The 16,951-nt window shown below is 49.5% G+C and overlaps 1 protein-coding gene across 2 annotated transcripts in view; it reads left to right on the top strand.

Moving 5' to 3' along the window:
- The first annotated feature begins 2,000 nt into the window (after window positions 1–2,000).
- AFAP1 (actin filament associated protein 1) overlaps window positions 2,001–16,951 on the top strand; it is a 150,052-nt gene continuing 135,101 nt past the window's right edge. For both annotated transcript variants that reach the window (XM_069594799.1, XM_069594800.1), the window contains exon 1: window positions 2,001–2,283. The gene's annotated coding sequence lies outside the window, so the exon portion shown is untranslated. The remainder of the gene's footprint in view (window positions 2,284–16,951) is intronic.

Raw genomic sequence — 16,951 nt, 5'->3', positions numbered from 1 at the left:
CTCTTTGTTGGCCAGAGGCGGTCCCCAGGTCTTAGCACCATCCAGCCATCTCCAGGCGGGCTGCTCCAGAGGCCCGCTCAGAGCACAGCCTATACACAGAACCTCTCCCTATAGCCTAAGATGAGTTTTTTTTTTTTTTTAATAAATCTTTATCGGAGTATAGTTGGTTTACAATGTTAGCTTTTGCTGCACAGCAAAGTGATTTGGTTATACATGTATATATATCCAGTCTTCTTTTTTTTTTAGCATCTTTCCATTACAGAGTACTCAGTAGAGTTCCCTGTGCTATAGAGTAGGTACTTATTAGTTATCTGTTATATATATATGGCATCACTGACTTAATGGACATCAGTTTGAGTAAACTCTGGGAATTGGTGATGGACAAGGAGGCCTGGCACGCTACAGTCCCTGGGGTCGCAAAGAGTCGGATGTGACTGTGGATGGTTTAAGGCCTGGAAGAGTCTGAGATTTCCCAATAGGAGAGTCTATACCGGAGCCATGGGCCACCCTAATTCCCCAGCATGGAGAGGTTGGGCAGAGACGGGGTGTAGACTCCAGAGGAGCCGCCAGTGGTGGGGGTTTAGTCACTAAATTGTGTCCAACTCTTGCAACCCAGTGGACTATAGCTGTGGCTCCTCTGTTCCTGAGATTCTCCAGGCAAGAATACTGGAGTGGGTTGCCATTTCCTTCTCCAGGGGATCTTCCCAACCCAGGGATCGAACCCAGGTCTCCTGAACTGCAGGCAGATTCTTTACCAGCTGAGCCACAAAGGAAGCCCAAGAATACTGGACTGGGTAGCCTATCCCCTCTCCAGAGGATCTCCCCAACCCAGGAATGGAACCCAGGTCTCCTGCATTGCAGGTGGATTCTTTACCAGCTGAGCTACCAGGGAGCTACCAGGGAGGAGCCACCAGTGACCTAGAGGAAAGTGGGGTGTCCCAGGATACCCAAGATCAAAGGCGGTGAGGACAGAGGTTTTATGCATGACTGGTACTTCGACTTACGGGGTGCCATGCAGGACGAGGAGAGTGCTTCAGGTGGGGAAGAGCATAGGAAGAAAAGCTTTGTGGGAGGAAGGGGAAAGAGCTCTGTTCAGAGCACCAGTTTTGTGACTTCAGGTGACCTTTAGAAATCTCTGATTCTGTCTGCGGGAGGTCCTTAAGGGAGGGCCAAACTTACCTCTACTCCATTCTAACCGTACATCTTTGGGGCTTCGAAAATGTAGCTCAGTCGGTAAAGAGTCTGACTGCAGTGCAGGAGACCTGGGTTCGGGAAGACCCCCTGGAGAAGGAAATGGCAACCCACTCCAGCATTCTTGCCTGGAGAATCCCATGGACAGAGGAGCCTGGTTGGCTCCAGTCTATGGAGCCGCAAGAGTCGGACATGTCTGAGCAACTTAAGCACACTTGGCTTGGGGGCCAGGAGGTCTCCTTCCTTGGGCCTCAGTTTCCCTTTCTGTAAAGAGGACCATCCTAAATGAAATCAGTCCTGAATATTCATTGGAAGGACTGATTCTGAAGCTGAAGCTCCAACACTTTGGCCACATGATGCGAATAACTGACTCATTGGAAAAGATCTTGATGCTGGGAAAGGTTGAAGGCGGGAGGAGAAGAGGACGACAGAGGAGATGGTTGGATGGCATCACCGACTCAATGGACATGACTTTGAGCAAGGTCCGGGAGTTGGTGATTGACAGGGAGGCCTGGCGAGCTGCAGTCCATGGGGTAGCAGAGTCGGACACGACTGAGCTGAACTGAAAGAGAGCCAATTCCATAAACTTGAGTTTCGGGTTTGGTATGGCCACGGTCTCGCTGAGCGGACCCCGGGTGGACCTGACGCCCGGCCGTCCCGGGTCGGACCCGGGTGGGCCGAGGTTCCGGGAGCTCTCGGTGTGGGGACTCCCGCAGCCCCACCCCGGAGCGGCCCCGCCCCACCTCCCTTTGTTTCCGCAGGCCCCGCCCATCGCGGCCAGCTCCCTCCCTATTGGTCGGGGGGCGGGCCCCGAACGCCGGGGAGCCGTCGGGGGCGGGGCGTCGTGGCGCGGGCGGGGCGAGTGCGCCTGCGCGGAGTCCGAACCCGGTCGCAGCCTCTCGGCGGCCGCTGCTCCTGAAGAGCCGGAGCGCTAGCCCGAGCGGGGACCGGCTGAGGCGGCTGCGAGGCGGGTCCGCCCCGGGGCTCCATTGTTGCGGCGGCGGCGGCGGCTCTGCCGGCTGCTCGGCTCCGCCTGGCTCGGCCAGGGCGGCCTCCGACTAGGAGCGATCGCTGCCCCAGAGGCGGCCTGAGGTGAGGCGGCGGGCGGCGGGGCCGGGCCGGGCGGGGGGCCCCCCGGGCAGACACGGGCTCCGGGGCTGGGAGAGCGTCTCACGGCCGGGCGGCGGTCCCGGGCGGCCGAGGGGATCCTCGGGAGTCAGGGGTCCCAGAGCCGGGCAGGGTCCAGGGCGGGGCAGGGGTCTCGAATCCGGCGGGGGTCCCGGGACCGGAATGGGGTCCCAGAGCCGGACAGGGGTCCCCAGGGCCAGATTGGGGTCCCAGAGCCGGACGGGGGCTCCCTAGGGCCGGACTGGAGTCTCAGAACCGGGCGGGGGTCCGCAGGGCCGGCCTGGGGTCCCAGAGCCGGCTTGGGGTCCCGGGGCCGGACGGGGGCCCAGTTGGGCAGGGGTCTCGAGTCGGGCGTGGGTCCCAGGGCCGGACGGGGCTCTTGGGGCAGGACTGAGGTCCCAGGCGACAGGGGTCTCCGAAAAGGCAGGGGTCCCAGGCCGGGCGGGGGTCCCAGGGCCGGATTGGGGTCCTGGGCCGGGCGGGGGTCTCGGGGCCGGACTGGGGTCCCAGGCGGCAGGGGTCTCCGAGAAGGCAGGGATCCTGGGAGCCGGACGGAGGTCCCCTCCTGGGTGTGGCACATCCGAGCGGGGCGCCGCGGGGTCGCTTGCCCGAGGTGTGGGCCGCCGCCCTGAGCGCCAAGTGGGGACAGGGACGCGGAGCGGGACCGACCGCCGCGCGTCCGGGCGCCGGGCATTGTTTCGGCCTCGGGGTGGCTCCGAGGGCTCTCCGCGCCCGCTGGGACTCCGCGGGGATCGGCCGGTGATGCCCCCCGCGCGGGGTCCTGGTCATCCTGCGGGCGGGGACACTGCCTCGGTCCCCGCTCCCTCCCTAGGGTGGCTGGCTCGCGCGGTGTGTCGCCCGAAGGCAGCTCTGGGTGGGCCCTCGCACGAGGGGATCCCGGACATCCTGGGAGTGGGAGACTGTCTTTGTCCCCACCCCCACCCCTCCGCCGCCGCCCTTACCTCCACCGGGTGACTGGCTCGCGGTGTCTCACTGAGGGTAACTGATCGTAGGGATTCTGGTCACTCCGAGAGTGAGGGGCTCTGAGTGTTTGTGGGTCACTGAGGGTGGCTCCGCGTGGACCCGTGCGAGTTGGGTGGCTGTGCCCCGTCCCTACCCCTCCCTCCCCGAGCCCCGCGGCTTGTGGGGGTGTGATCCGCCCGGGTACACGCTCCCCTTTTCCCACAACAGTGCTTGCGCGCGCGTGTGTCTTAGGTGGGGTTCCATGTATCGACGGGTGTTCCTGCGCGGGGAGCGGCGCCGGTCGTGCTGTAACGGGTTTGTACGTGGGGGAGAAGCATTTGGCCCGAGTAGGACAGCTGAGCCGCTCTTTTATTTATTGTCTCCTTTGCTGTGTGAACAGAAGTGGCTGCACTGGCCCCGGAACCCGCCCTCTCCCAGGCCCGGTCCCCGGGGAGCCGGGGCTGTCACTGCGCCGCCGAGGGACCGCGCGTCGGGGCTGCGGCCGGCGTTTCCTGCTGGGGCGCGAGACTCGGCCGGCCGGGCGGGAGCCGGCTCTGATTGGAGGGAGCCTGGTCCCTCTGCCCGGCGCTTCTTGATTTCTTCCGTTAGGATTGGGAAGAAGAAAAAAAAAAAAAGTCTGGAAAGCCAGATTTAACTTTGCAGCTCTCAGCGCCTGGAGAGTGGAAGAAAACTTTCCCAAGAATTTGGCGGGCTGGAGAGTGCGTTTGAAGGAGGGGAATCCACAACCGCGGAATGAGGCCAAGGCAGTTACAGTTAGAGGTCAGGTTTACGCAAGGAACAGAGGGGGTGAGGCTGTGGGGTCATTCATCTACCCTTGTGTGATAACACCTATTATGTTCCAGGAGAAGTGATTCTTTTCCCCTGGGGAATGCTGTGTCTAACAGGTCCGTCTTTTTCCTTTTCAAGAGCATCCTGGTCTAAGACAGAAAACTGCTATAGGCACAAGTTAACTGTAATATCCAAATGGAAATTCTTTGTGAAGGGACAGGGTATAAATAACAGAAATGCAAGATGGAAGTGTGGCCATAGCTGCAGCTGTCGCTGTTACGAAGTCCAGACAGCCGGCTGGCCTTTCACTCTGCCTTGTCTCTGTTCACTCTTCGGTCTGCCCCATGCACCCAGCTCCGGGGCTTCCAGCTTCGCTTGCCCATTCTTACAGTATCAGTTTAGGTGACCCCTTCTTTCTGAAGGCTCCCCTGACATCTTCTCGTCCTGCTCTCTGAGAGCCGTGGTCTTCAAGGACAGGGTGGTTCGCTGCAGTACCCAGAGAGAATGAGGTCTGTCTGAAGGAGAGGCCCCTTTTCTCCACCCTGGATCCAAGTCTTTCCTGTGATTTAAAATCTGCAGTGCCTCAGCTCTCCTCAGGCCTTTCAGAGGCACAGTTGCTATCACTGTGTTTGTTGCTCAGTGTGGAGTACTTAACTCGAATCTATCTGGTCTGAGTCTGGCTCTGGAATGAAGCTGCTGTTTGTTCCTGCAAAACCACTAGGCTTCAGTTTCCTCACCCTCGAGGGTTTTAAACTAGGTAAGAACTTTGTCAGCCCTAAACCTTTAATTCTTTCAACTGAATACAGCAGAGGAAAGTTATCTCAGTGGCAGTGGCATAGATAATGGAGAGCCTTTAAAATGTAGGTTCTAAAGGGAAAGTTTTGTTTCTTTCCACAAAGTTTAGTTGTGGGTGTCTTCTTTGTCTCAGAGTTGAAAGACACTGTCGGTGATGGAAGCTCTGGCAGCTGCTTGATGCTATCTTGCATATTCTTCATAATTGCATTTTACTTGCAACATCTGTGCTTTGTCAAATTGGTTTGAAGTTTTCCTTAATGAAGTTGTTGGGTTCAGAACTCTTGGCAGGAGGAGTATGTTGCTGATCTATTGAGTGTCATACAAAGTTGGCCAACTGCAGGCTTTTTTTATGCCCCAGTCTCTAACAGAGACTTTATTTTTTAAATTTTATTTTTATTTCCTGTTGGGGTATAGCTGATTTAACAATGCTGTGGTAGTTTTAGGTGAACATTGAAGGGACTCAGCCATACATACACATGTATCCATTCTGCCCCAAACCCCTCTCCCATCCAGGCACATAACATTGAGCAGGGTTCCATGTGCTGTATAGGTCCTTGTCGGTTATCCATTTTAAATATAGCAGTGTGTACATGACCTTCCCAAAGTCCCTAGCTATCCCTTCCCCCCAGCAACCATAAGTTCATTTTCTTAGTCTGTGAGTCTCTTTCTAACGGAGATTTTAATTTGGAGAGTATGGAACAAGTGAATGTGGGGAGTACCTTGAGTGGGTGTTTGTGGCTTTGTATAATGGATTAAAACATAGTTTAAAATTATTAGTTGCAAAGTTGCATCATGTTAAATGACCTGTAAAGCTTCAATTCTAAAGAATATAGTAATTAGTCCTTAAAAATATTAATCTCCCTTCCAATTTATGTTTGGCAAGATGGGAATTTGATGTGCTTGATTCTTTTAAAGCCACATGTCTGTTGTCGAAAGGATAAAGTTTTCTCTGCTATTCTTATTTGGGTTTACAGGAATACAACATAGATGGTAGCTGTTTGGTCAAAGAGTGATGCCACCAAATTATGTTTTCATGTTAAGTAGCATTTTTTGTCTTTATTTTGATTTGCAGCCTTTAATTAATCTAGCATATTAAAAAGTGCATTGTTTTATATATGTAGGCACTCCACATGGTTTGTTTTGTTCCCTGGTGGCTCAGATAGTAAAGAATTTGTCTGCAATAAGGGAGACCCGAGTTTGATCCTTGGGTCGGGAAGATCCCCTGGAGAAGAGAATGGCTACTCTCTCCAGTATCCTTGCCTGGAGAATCTCATGGACAGAGGAGCCTGGCAGGCTACAGTGCATGGGGTCACAAAGATTCAGACGCGACTGAGCAGCTAAGCACACACATGTTTTGGGAGCACTTTGCAGAAATGCAAATGGGTTTTCTTTGTGATTTTCTTAGATTGTCTTAATGTTTTCACTGAAAACTAGTTGCTACTTGTTCTGCAGGCAGGGCTGGCTTTTATATGGATTAAATGAAGAGGGAGCTTTCAGAGAAGAGGTTGCCTGGGGATGGAGGAGGTAGCATTTGAGCTGCGCGTTTGGCTGCCATTCCTCCTGTTGTTCGCTGGAAGAAGAGGGTTGGCCAGCTCTTCCCTGGGGGCCTAATTAGAGAGCTGACTTAACCTCACCTTAAAGAACTGATGGTACTCCCCCCTTTTTTAGTTTATGATATTCTCTAAATCATCTTGTTTAAGCATTCTTTTTTTTAGAGCTAGAAGTTCAGAGAGAAATTTTTTTATTAAGCTATATAACTCTAAGTCTTGGCTGTTACCCATTCCCCGAGCCCCGCCCCGCCCCCCCCACCTGCATCCTACATCAGCTACCAAATGGATTTTTCTTCTTTGTTTTCCGTTTTAAAGATCTTATCATATATGTGGCTATTATTACAGGCTACATCAAAACCCTTTTGAACGTTGACAGGATGTCATATGAATAATATATTCAAGATAACTTACTCCAGAGCTTTTGCACAGGAAGCTTGGCCCCAGGAAGGCTTTTGTTAAGGTCAATTACTTCCTTGAACTTTAGTTTCCCTCCCTAGCTGAAGAGATTGTCCTGAGGATAAAATGAAATCCTGTGTGTAACAGAATTTTGTAAGGTGTAAAATATGTTGCCAAGGATTAAAAGATAATGCTTCATTAAGAATGTAATGAGTCTTTTTCTTTTTTTAACTCCAATGTTTAATATTCAGATGGTCCATAACTTGAAGGGTATCAGGCAACTTCATGTAGGACTGTTTTCTATCTTTAATTGGCTAGTGTTGTTTGATATCTTAGCCTTTTGAGGGAACATCCAATTCAAGTTTCAGAGATGTTACTCTTTTTACAGTAAGGCTATGGAAGGCGCAGACTGTAGCCCTTAACGGCCTCTGTCTTACGTCCCTCTCGTGTTCATGGTCCTGTGAGCCTTCCTTTCGTGAAGGCTGATGGCTGGCATTCCTGTTCCTAAGGGACCTGTCTTGAGGTTGGGAAAGGCGGGAGGCGTTGCCAGGTCAGAGCAACAAGAGTGCCGGTGGGTTCGCGTCTAAATGCCCCGGAACGCAGCCGTGGGAGCCTGGCCTCAGCCCCCTGGCGTCCTTGGGCCTTCTCACCTCATGGCGCCTTGGAGACCGCAGGGTCTTCCGCCCACCAGGCAGGGCTGCCTTTCCCTTCCTCTCCCAGCTCTGAGTATCTCTGATACGCCAGGCACTGGCAGGAGGCAAATACAAGGGCTGATGAAATACAGCAGTGGTCCACGAAGACTGCAGGCCCAGGTGATAAGTGACGCTGGCACATAGGCTGACAGACGTGCGCCTGGATCACCTGTGATGCGGGCAGGCGGCCTCTGCAGACCGGAAGGTGGGACCCAGGGCCTCGTCGGAGAAGAGCTGGAGGCGGGTAGTGTAGCGGGAGAGGCAGACCTGGGTGTGACTCAGTGTAGGCAGTAGGTGCTGCCAGGGGCCTGCCGGAGAGTCTGGGGGCCAGGGCGCACACTGCTGCTGCTGCTGCTAAGTCACTTCAGTTGTGTCCGACTCTGTGCGACCCCATAGATGGTGCCCACCAGGCTCCAGGATTCTCCAGGCAAGAACACTGGAGTGGATTGCCATTTCCCTCTCCAATGCATGAAAGTGAAAAGTGAAAGTGAAGTCGCTCAGTCGTGTCTGACTCTTCGTGACCCCATGGACTGCAGCCCACCAGGCTCCTCCGTCCATGGGACTTTCCAGGCAAGAGTGCTGGAGTGGGGTGCCACTGCCTTCTCTCAGGGCTCACACAGTCCCACATTTGTTCTCCTCTATGGTGTTTAGAGTTCATTAGGTAAGACAGGCAATGGAAGGTTTACAAGTTAAAGAAAAGGCAGTGACTTACCTGAAGCCTGGACCTGAAGTAGACCTTCTGGACAGTTTCTAATTCCCCGCGTCTGCATGTATCAGAACAAGCCTGTGACCTCTGTTGTTTTGGAAGGAGTATGACCATTCCTTTGGTTTTTTTTTTGGCTGTACGGCATGTAGGATTTAAGTTCCCCAACCAGGGATCAAACTTGTGCCCCTTGCAGGGGAAGTGTGGAGTCTTACCCGCTGGACCACCAGGGAAGCCCCCATCCCTATCTTTTGATTTAAGGAAGTCAGTTGGCTCTTGCTGAATGTCAAGAATGTCGCAGACACTGCCGGGTGTTTTCACATATATGGCTGTATGGCTTTCCTCTGTTGCTGTAACAAATTGCCCCAAACTGAGTGGCTTAAAACAACACAGAGTTATTTTCCTACAGTAGATTAGAGGTCTAACTTGGCTCTCATCAGGCAAAAAACAAGGTGTCCTCAAGGCTGTGTTCCTTACTGGAGAATCTGACAGACAGTTGCTTGCAAGCTCATTCACATTGTCCATCAAATATAGTTGCTGCCACCTGTCGGCCTGAGGCCCCTGTTTCCTTGCTGGCTGCCAGCTGGGAGGCTGCCCCCAGCTCCTAGGGGCGTCCCTCTGGGACCCTGTCTGAGGTCTGTAGCAAAGTGCTTTTTGCCAGGTAATGTGACATACTCACAGGGCCCAGGGATTAGCGCATGGTCATCTTGGGGAGTCATTATTCTGCCTCCCACAATTACCCAATCCATTTATGACAACATCCAGTGACACTGTTATTATTGCCTTCAGTTCACAAATAAATAAAAGGCATCTGTATTTTAAGCAAGTTGTTAGGACCATCAAGATTCTGCTTAAATGACAAGACAGTTCATCTGACTCACCCTTGAGCGGATGGTGGGCTTTATATATAGCAGCAGGTCAGTGAGAAAGCAGCAGAGTGAATTTTGTGTTTTGGAGTATTTAAATGGATGGGCTGCTCTGATTATAGAAGTTTTGCCAAGAAGTCATTAAAGTAATTCCTCTGTTGGGAAAAACAGCCATGTGGGGGATTTGGGATGTGAAGGACTTTTCCTCTTTGGGTGAAGAGTGCACGATTCCATGTCCGGTTCTCCAGTGGAAACAGCTGAGTCGGCCCAATGAGGATTCACGTTCCTGAACTTCAGAGCATCTGTTTCAGGACTGAAGCAAACCCGGGAAACAGAGTTCGTACTTTGATTGATGGTTTGAAGTGAGGTACGTCTTGTGGTCAAGGAAGCAACGGGTGATGGTCACGAGCGTTTAAGACCAAGCATGACCTCATGGAATCCCAGAGTCAGACCCGACTTAGGGTTGAACAGCAACAACGTGATCTTGTTTATTCATGCTGTTGTTCAGTCACAAAGTCGTGTCTGATTCTTTGTGACCTCATGGACTGTAGCATGCCAGGCTCTCTGTCCTTCACTATCTCCTGAAATTTGATCATGTAAGTGTTTTTAATAGTTTTTCATTATACATATATTTTTCCTTCTATAAGAAATCAGAATCTAGAATCCTAAGGCTTTTTTAAAACTCAGCCTTCAGGAATTTACCGACTGCCTGATACCCTGTGCAGAAATGTTGTGTGTCTTTGTCTGTGTGTATGTTTACTAGGGGGAGGATTTATAGCTCTCTGTTCTTTTTTGAAGGCCTTGGATTCCAGAAAGTTTAAGAACACACTGCTTAATCTGATATTCTTGCCGGTCAAGTATCAGATTTTGTTTAAAAATGAAATACCCCATTTTAAACAGAGTTACACAGATGCATAGTTTTAAGAGTCAAAAGTTCTACAGGACTTAGAACAAAAACCCAGCAGTCACCTACCCCACCCTCCTCCACCCTGATTCCCGTCCCCGAGGCCTCCCTCTTTCAATGTTTTAGCTGTTTCTTCCAGATTTTGTGTGACTTCCTGCTTAGGAAGAAGACAATTTGGGCCACCTATTCCTCCTACCACCCACATCTTTTTCCTCTGTCCTCTCAGTATAATTACATTGAAGGTTTTGGTTAAATATTCAGCAATACCTGTTATGATTATGGAAACATTATTCACAGCTGAGATATATCGTCTGTTTTGCTTACAGTTCCCTTCTTTTGTAGATTTTACCTTTTTTTCTAGAGTTGAGACTTGCCCTGCTTTGTTTTGCTTAGTTTTCTGTGCTGAAAACTAAGCCCCTCAAAGTGTAAATCTCCCCTGTGTAGGTCCACACACAGCAAGGAATATTCCATTCTGTCCTTTTATTAGGATAGTTTTTTCTGAACCTCTCACCCACCTGGTGGTGGTTTAGTTACTTAGTTGTGTCGGACTCTGCGACCCTTTGGGCTGTAGCCCTCCAGGCTCCTCTGTCTGTGAGATTTCCCTGGCAAGAATATTGTAGTGGGTTGCCAGTATCCACCTCTGGGGGATCTTCCTGACCCAGGGATCGAACCTGCGTCATCTCTGTCACCTGAACTGCAGACAGATTCTGCTGAGCAATACCCAGGTTCAGGGAGGCCCTGATTTTCTCTAAACTGGTTGCTTCCCAGGCCTGCTGCACATTCCCTGTTGCCCTGAGAATTTCTTTCACCTCTTTACCAGATAAGATACTGCCTTTTTAAAAGTTTTCTCTCTTGTTTTGGTTGAGCATGTTCAGCAGCAGCTTTCTAAGAAGTGATTTTTTTTGGAAAGCTTCTAAGAAGATGGCCACCCACTCCAATACTCTTGCCTGGAGAATCCCGTGGACGGAGGAGCTTGGCGGGTTACAGTCCATGGGGTCGTGGAGCCGGACAGGACTGAGCGGCTGACACACATAATGGTGGGACATTTTACTGTCGCGTCTGATGGACAGTTTGGCTGAGTGTAGAATCCTGGGTTAGAAATCATTTTCCTGCAGGGTTGGGAAGATGCTGTTCAGTTGACTTTCAGCGTCCAGGTGGCAGTTGATGTGCCCAGAGCCTTTCCTTTGATTGTGACCTGTGTCTTCCCCTGTGTGAATTCCACAGGGCCGTGCCGAGACGTGGACTTTGTGTTGTCCACTGTGCTGGGAACCAGGTGGACCTCTTCCGTCTGTGGACCCCTGTCCTCTAGCCTGAATCTCCTTCAGGAGTTTTCCCGTTCCTTTGTCTTTTTGTTTTCCCACTGGGGAGATTTCTCCAACTTCTCCAAAGCCTTCTTTGAATTTTGTGTTGCCATGATTATTTCAATTTCAAGAGCTCCTTCAAAGTCCCTGAAAATATCAAAAAAAATAATAAAAATACCGTCTTTCCTTGTTTTAAGGATGGTGGTCAGAGGTTTTATTACACCCTGCATCCTGGAGGAAAGGTTTAGCTTTTCATGGCTTTTCAGCTTGATTGTCTAATGAAACCCAAAGGATCTGAGAGTAGTTTCATCACACTGCCGTAGTTTGAAGAGAGATTTTTCCGTTTGGCCCATTGTTTATTGTATAATATGGAGAAAAGACTTAGCTTTTGGTCCTTGGTGGTATTAGATTTTTTTTTTTTTTTTTGCCACACTCTGAGTCATATGGGATCTTACTTCCCCACCAGGGATCGAACTTACAACCCCTTCAATGGAATGCAAAATCCTAACCATTGGACCACCAGGGAAGTCCCTAGAAGATGGCTTTTGTATGTCTTCAGATACCTCCGTTGAAAACATTTCTTTTCCACCAATGCCCAGGCTGTAGCTGACACTGCCATCTGCTTTGTGCACTTAAGCTTGTCCACTCTGTGTCCTGTGAGGAGCTGCCATCAGTGGGTTCAGAGTTTGGAATCCTGTTTCTTTTTTTTTAATTTTTATTTTTACTTTATTTTACTTTACGATACTGTACTGGTTTTGCCATACGTTGACATGAATCCAGCACGGGTGTATATGCGTTCTCAAACATGAACCCCCCTCCCACCTCCCTCCCAATAACATCCCTCTGGGTCATCACCGTGCACCAGCCCCAAGCATGCTGTATCCTGCATCGGACATAGACTGGCGATTCGATTCTTACATGATAGTATACATGTTTCAATGCCATTCTCCCAAATCATCCCACCCTCTCCCTCTCCCTCAGAGTCCAAAAGTCCGTTATACACATCTGTGTCTTTTTTGCTGTCTTGCATACAAGGTCGTCATTGCCATCTTTCTAAATTCCATATATATGTGTTAGTGTACTGTATTGGTGTTTTTCTTTCTGGCTTACTTCACTCTGTATAATCGGCTCCAGTTTCATCCATGTCATTAGAACTGATTCAAATGTATTCTTTTTAATGGCTGAGTAATACTCCATTGTGTATATGTACCACAGCTTTCTTATCCATTCATCTGCTGATGGACATCTAGGTTGTTTCCATGTCCTGGCTATTATAAACAGTGCTGTGATGAACATTGGGGTACATGTGTCTCTTTCAATTCTGGTTTCCTCGGTGTGTATGCCCAGAAGTGGGATTGCTGGGTCATAAGGTAGTTCTATTTGCAATTTTTTAAGGAATCTCCACACTGTTCTCCATAGTGGCTGTACTAGTTTGCATTCCCACCAACAGTGTAGGAGGGTTCCCTTTTCTCCACACCCTCTCCAGCATTTATTGCTTGCAGATTTTTGGATCGCAGCCATTCTGACTGGTGTGAAGTGGTACCTCATTGTGGTTTTGATTTGCATTTCTCTAATAATGAGTGATGTTGAGCATCTTTTCATGTGTTTGTTAGCCATCCGTATGTCTTCTTTGGAGAAATGTCTATTTAGTTCTTTGGTCCATTTTTTGATTGGATCGTTTATTTTTCTGGAATTGAGCTGCAGAAGTTGCTTGTATATTTTTGAGATTAGTTGTTTGTCAGTTGCTTCATTTGCTATTATTTTCTCCCATTCAGAAGGCTGTCTTTTCACCTTGCTTATAGTTTCCTTTGTTGTGCAGAAGCTTTTAATTTTAATTAGATCCCATTTGTTTATTTTTGCTTTTATTTCCAGTATTCTGGGAGGTGGATCATAGAGGATCCTGCTGTGATTTATGTCGGAGAGTGTTTTGCCTATATTCTCCTCTAGGAGTTTTATAGTTTCTGGTCTTACATTTAGATCTTTAATCCATTTTGAGTTTATTTTTGTGTGCGGTATTAGAAAGTGATCTAGTTTCATTCTTTTACAAGTGGTTGACCAGTTTTCCCAGCACCACTTGTTAAAGAGATTGTCTTTACTCCATTGTATATTCTTGCCTCCTTTGTCAAAGATAAGGTGTCCATATGTGTGTGGATTTATCTCTGGGCTTTCTATTTTGTTCCATTGATCTATATTTCTGTCTTTGTGCCAGTACCATACTGTCTTGATGACTGTGGCTTTGTAGTAGAGCCTGAAGTCAGGCAGGTTGATTCCTCCAGTTCCGTTCTTCTTTCTCAAGATTGCTTTGGCTATTCGAGGTTTTTTGTATTTCCATACAAATCTTGAAATTATTTGTTCTAGTTCTGTGAAAAATATGGCTGGTAGCTTGATAGGGATTGCATTGAATTTGTAAATTGCTTTGGGTAGTATACTCATTTTCACTATATTGATCCTTCCAATCCATGAACATGGTATATTTCTCCATCTATTAGTGTCCTCTTTGATTTCTTTCATCAGTGTTTTATAGTTTTCTATATATAGGTCTTTAGTTTCTTTAGGTAGATATATTCCTAAGTATTTTATTCTTTTCGTTGCAATGGTGAATGGAATTGTTTCCTTAATTTCTTTTTCTACTTTCTCATTATTCGTGTATAGGAATGCAAGGGATTTCTGTGTGTTGATTTTATATCCTGCAACTTTACTATATTCATTGATTAGCTCTAGTAATTTTCTGGTGGAATCTTTAGGGTTTTCTATGTAGAGGATCATGTCATCTGCAAACAGTGAAAGTTTTACTTCTTCCTTTCCAATTTGGTGGAATCCTGTTTCCTTTTACTTGACCCTAGTGCTCAAGGCATATGCAGTCTCTGCGGGCAGTGGCATTGAGGAGCCTCCTTTTTTGGGTTGTATTAATACTTTACTTATAAGTTTATCAAGAAAAGGAATAAGAAGTAGTAATAATGGCAGATTCTTGCTTTGGACATTAAATTACGGTGTGACAGATGAGGATTTTTTTGTTTTTTTCTTTTGGCCATGCTGTATGGTTTGTAGGATCTTATTTCCCCAGCAGCAGTGAAAGCTCAGAGTCCTAACCACTAAGCAGCCAGGGAATTCCCAAACGAGGGGAATTTTTAGCCATAGTAGGTAGACTTCCCTGGTGGCTCAGACGGTAAAGCGTCTGCCAATGACTCAGGAGACCCGGGTTCAATCCCTGGGTCGGGAAGATCTCCTGGAGAAGAAAATGGCAACTCACTCCAGTATTCTTGCCTGGGCTATCCCATGGATGGAGGAGCCTGGTAGGCTACAGTCCATAGGATCACAAAGAGTTGGACACAACTGAGTGACTTCACTTTCATGTAGAGTTAGGTTTGGGGTTGTCATCTATTGTGGACCTTTCTGTCAGGAAGTTATAGAAGTGACTCCTTGGGAATAGGACAGGATGCCTTCTAGGGGACGTTTGATGAACAGCTTTGTGGCGGATGTCCAAGAGAAAGACTACATCTGAAAGTCGTTTTGGAGCCCTACTTTTTGAATGACTTTTGAAACCCATAAAGGATTTGCCTAAACATTTGCAGCATGTGATTCTGAATTAATTTAACCATGAGAGGCAGGAGCAGTTCTTGGGGGCATGAGGCATGTTGCTTTCTTTTAAAATCCTGTCTTCCCAATGAATACAAATTTGTGTGTTGGCGGTTGTAAATGACTTGAGTTTTTTTTTCTCCAGATGGGTTAATCATTTGAGTTTTCCTGCGCTTAAAGTGTGACCCACTGTCTTAGTTTGTTCAGGTTGCCATAACAGAACGCGTAGGCTGGGGGCTTTCTGAACAAGAGGAATTTCCTTCTCAGCATCTGGAGGCTTGGAGTCTGAGCTCAAGGTGCAGGCAGATTCTGTGTCCAGTGAGGACCCGCGTCCTGGCTTGCAGACAGCATCTCTGGCTGTGTCCGCATATGCTGGAGGGACACGGGCGCTGACTGGGGTCTCTTTTCTAAGGGAACTAATCCCCTCCAGGGATACTCCCCTCTCATGAGCTAATCACCTCCCAGAGGCCCCACTCCTCTAACGCTGGGACATTGGGAGCTAGGTTTCAACATATCAAGTCTGTTGGACCCTCTGAGAAGCTCAGACGTGCTGTGTCTTCGTGATGTGTGCTAAGTCGCTTCAGTCATGTCTGACTCTTTGTGACCCCATGGACTGTGGCCCTTCAGGCTCCTCTGTCCATGGGATTCTCCAGGCAGGAATACTGGAGTGGGTTGCCATGCCCTCCTCCAGGGGATCCTCCCGACCCAGGGATCAAACCCCAGTCTCCTGCAGCTCCTGCATTGCACATGGATTCTTTACTGCCACCGGGGAAGCACAAGTCTTCATAGTGAGCGAGACTAAGTGGTCCAGAAAGGCCAACATTGCTGTTTGGAGTCTGAGACACCACCTCCATCACGGCTGGCACTGTGTACTGAGAGCTTACTATGTCTGAGGCACAGGGCCAGACACTTTCCACCTGTATCTCTTTTAACCTTTTCAGCAGCTCTTGGGGAGGTAATGTCCTCCTTTTGCAGTTGACAAAATGAGATGAAGACTCACAGAGGCTAGAGTTAACAGTACAGTAGTGTACGTTTAAAAGTTGCTGAGAGAGTAGATCGTAAGCGTTCCCATCACAAGAAAAAAAAATTGTAACTGCGCGAGGTGATTGATGCTCAGGAGACTTACTGTGGTCCTTTCGCAGTGCACGCACGTGTCAAGCAGTTAGGTTGTCAGCCTGAAATAACAGTGCTGGTAGTTACTTCGAGGTAACACAATGAGGTGAAGAGACAGACAGGAACTCTGCAGGTCACGAAGGAGGTGGGATTCCAACACCAACGCCAGAGCCGTGATGAGTGTGCAGCCTGGCCTCTTCGTTTGTTACGACGTTCTGGTGGCCCACACCCAGGTGACCAGTGTGCCCAAGAGCTGTTCTCAGGCAGCCCCTCAGGACAGAGCAGTGGGCAGAGCCAGCCCCGACGGGCAGCCCAGCCACTGTTGCCGCTGTAGACCCACCCAGCCCGTCTTCGGTGTCTGTGCCCCCGCCTCCCTTCCCTCCCCCGTTCAGTGGCTCAGAGGGTCTGTGTGCAGGGGTCCCCACCCCGGCGGCTCCCGCAGCCACACACATCGGGAGGGGCCGTGTACAGAGATTGACTGTAGAGGCGAGACAGATGCCGCTAGGGAGGGCCGCACAAGATGCTGGGGTTTCGGAAATTGGGCGAAGGGACCGCCGTGGGGTGGTCCTGTGGGGGACCTTGCAGGGGGCGTTGGCTTTCCACAGCGGAGCTAGAGATTCCAGCCACCCCATCTCACTCGGATGTCTTTTCCTGGAATCTCTGTTTCTTAGTGCAGAAAAAGGCATCGTCTTTGCACCACTTATTTCTGTGAGTCCAGTTTCGGACGTTCAGCAGGTTGGAGGCACCTGGGCTGGACAGAGGAGTCTGCATCTCCCACCTGTTGGGACAGCTGGCGGGTGTGGTGCAGAGGTGTGTCCACGTGGCCTGGGTCCAGTCCTCCAGCTGCACAAAGACGGCCGCCACCGGGGCCCAGAGGCGGTTCCCTGGAAGAGACAAGGCACAGAATAGTCAGCGTGTCCCTGGGACGACAGAGGGTGGACAGATGGCCTCCCGGACAGAAGGGCTGCTGTGACTGACTCCCAC

This window comes from Ovis canadensis, chromosome 6 (genome assembly GCF_042477335.2).
Source record: "Ovis canadensis isolate MfBH-ARS-UI-01 breed Bighorn chromosome 6, ARS-UI_OviCan_v2, whole genome shotgun sequence".
Classification (NCBI taxonomy): domain Eukaryota; kingdom Metazoa; phylum Chordata; class Mammalia; order Artiodactyla; family Bovidae; genus Ovis; species Ovis canadensis.
The sequence above is the reverse complement of the archived record's forward strand: the minus strand, read 5'-3'. Positions and strand labels throughout refer to the sequence as shown.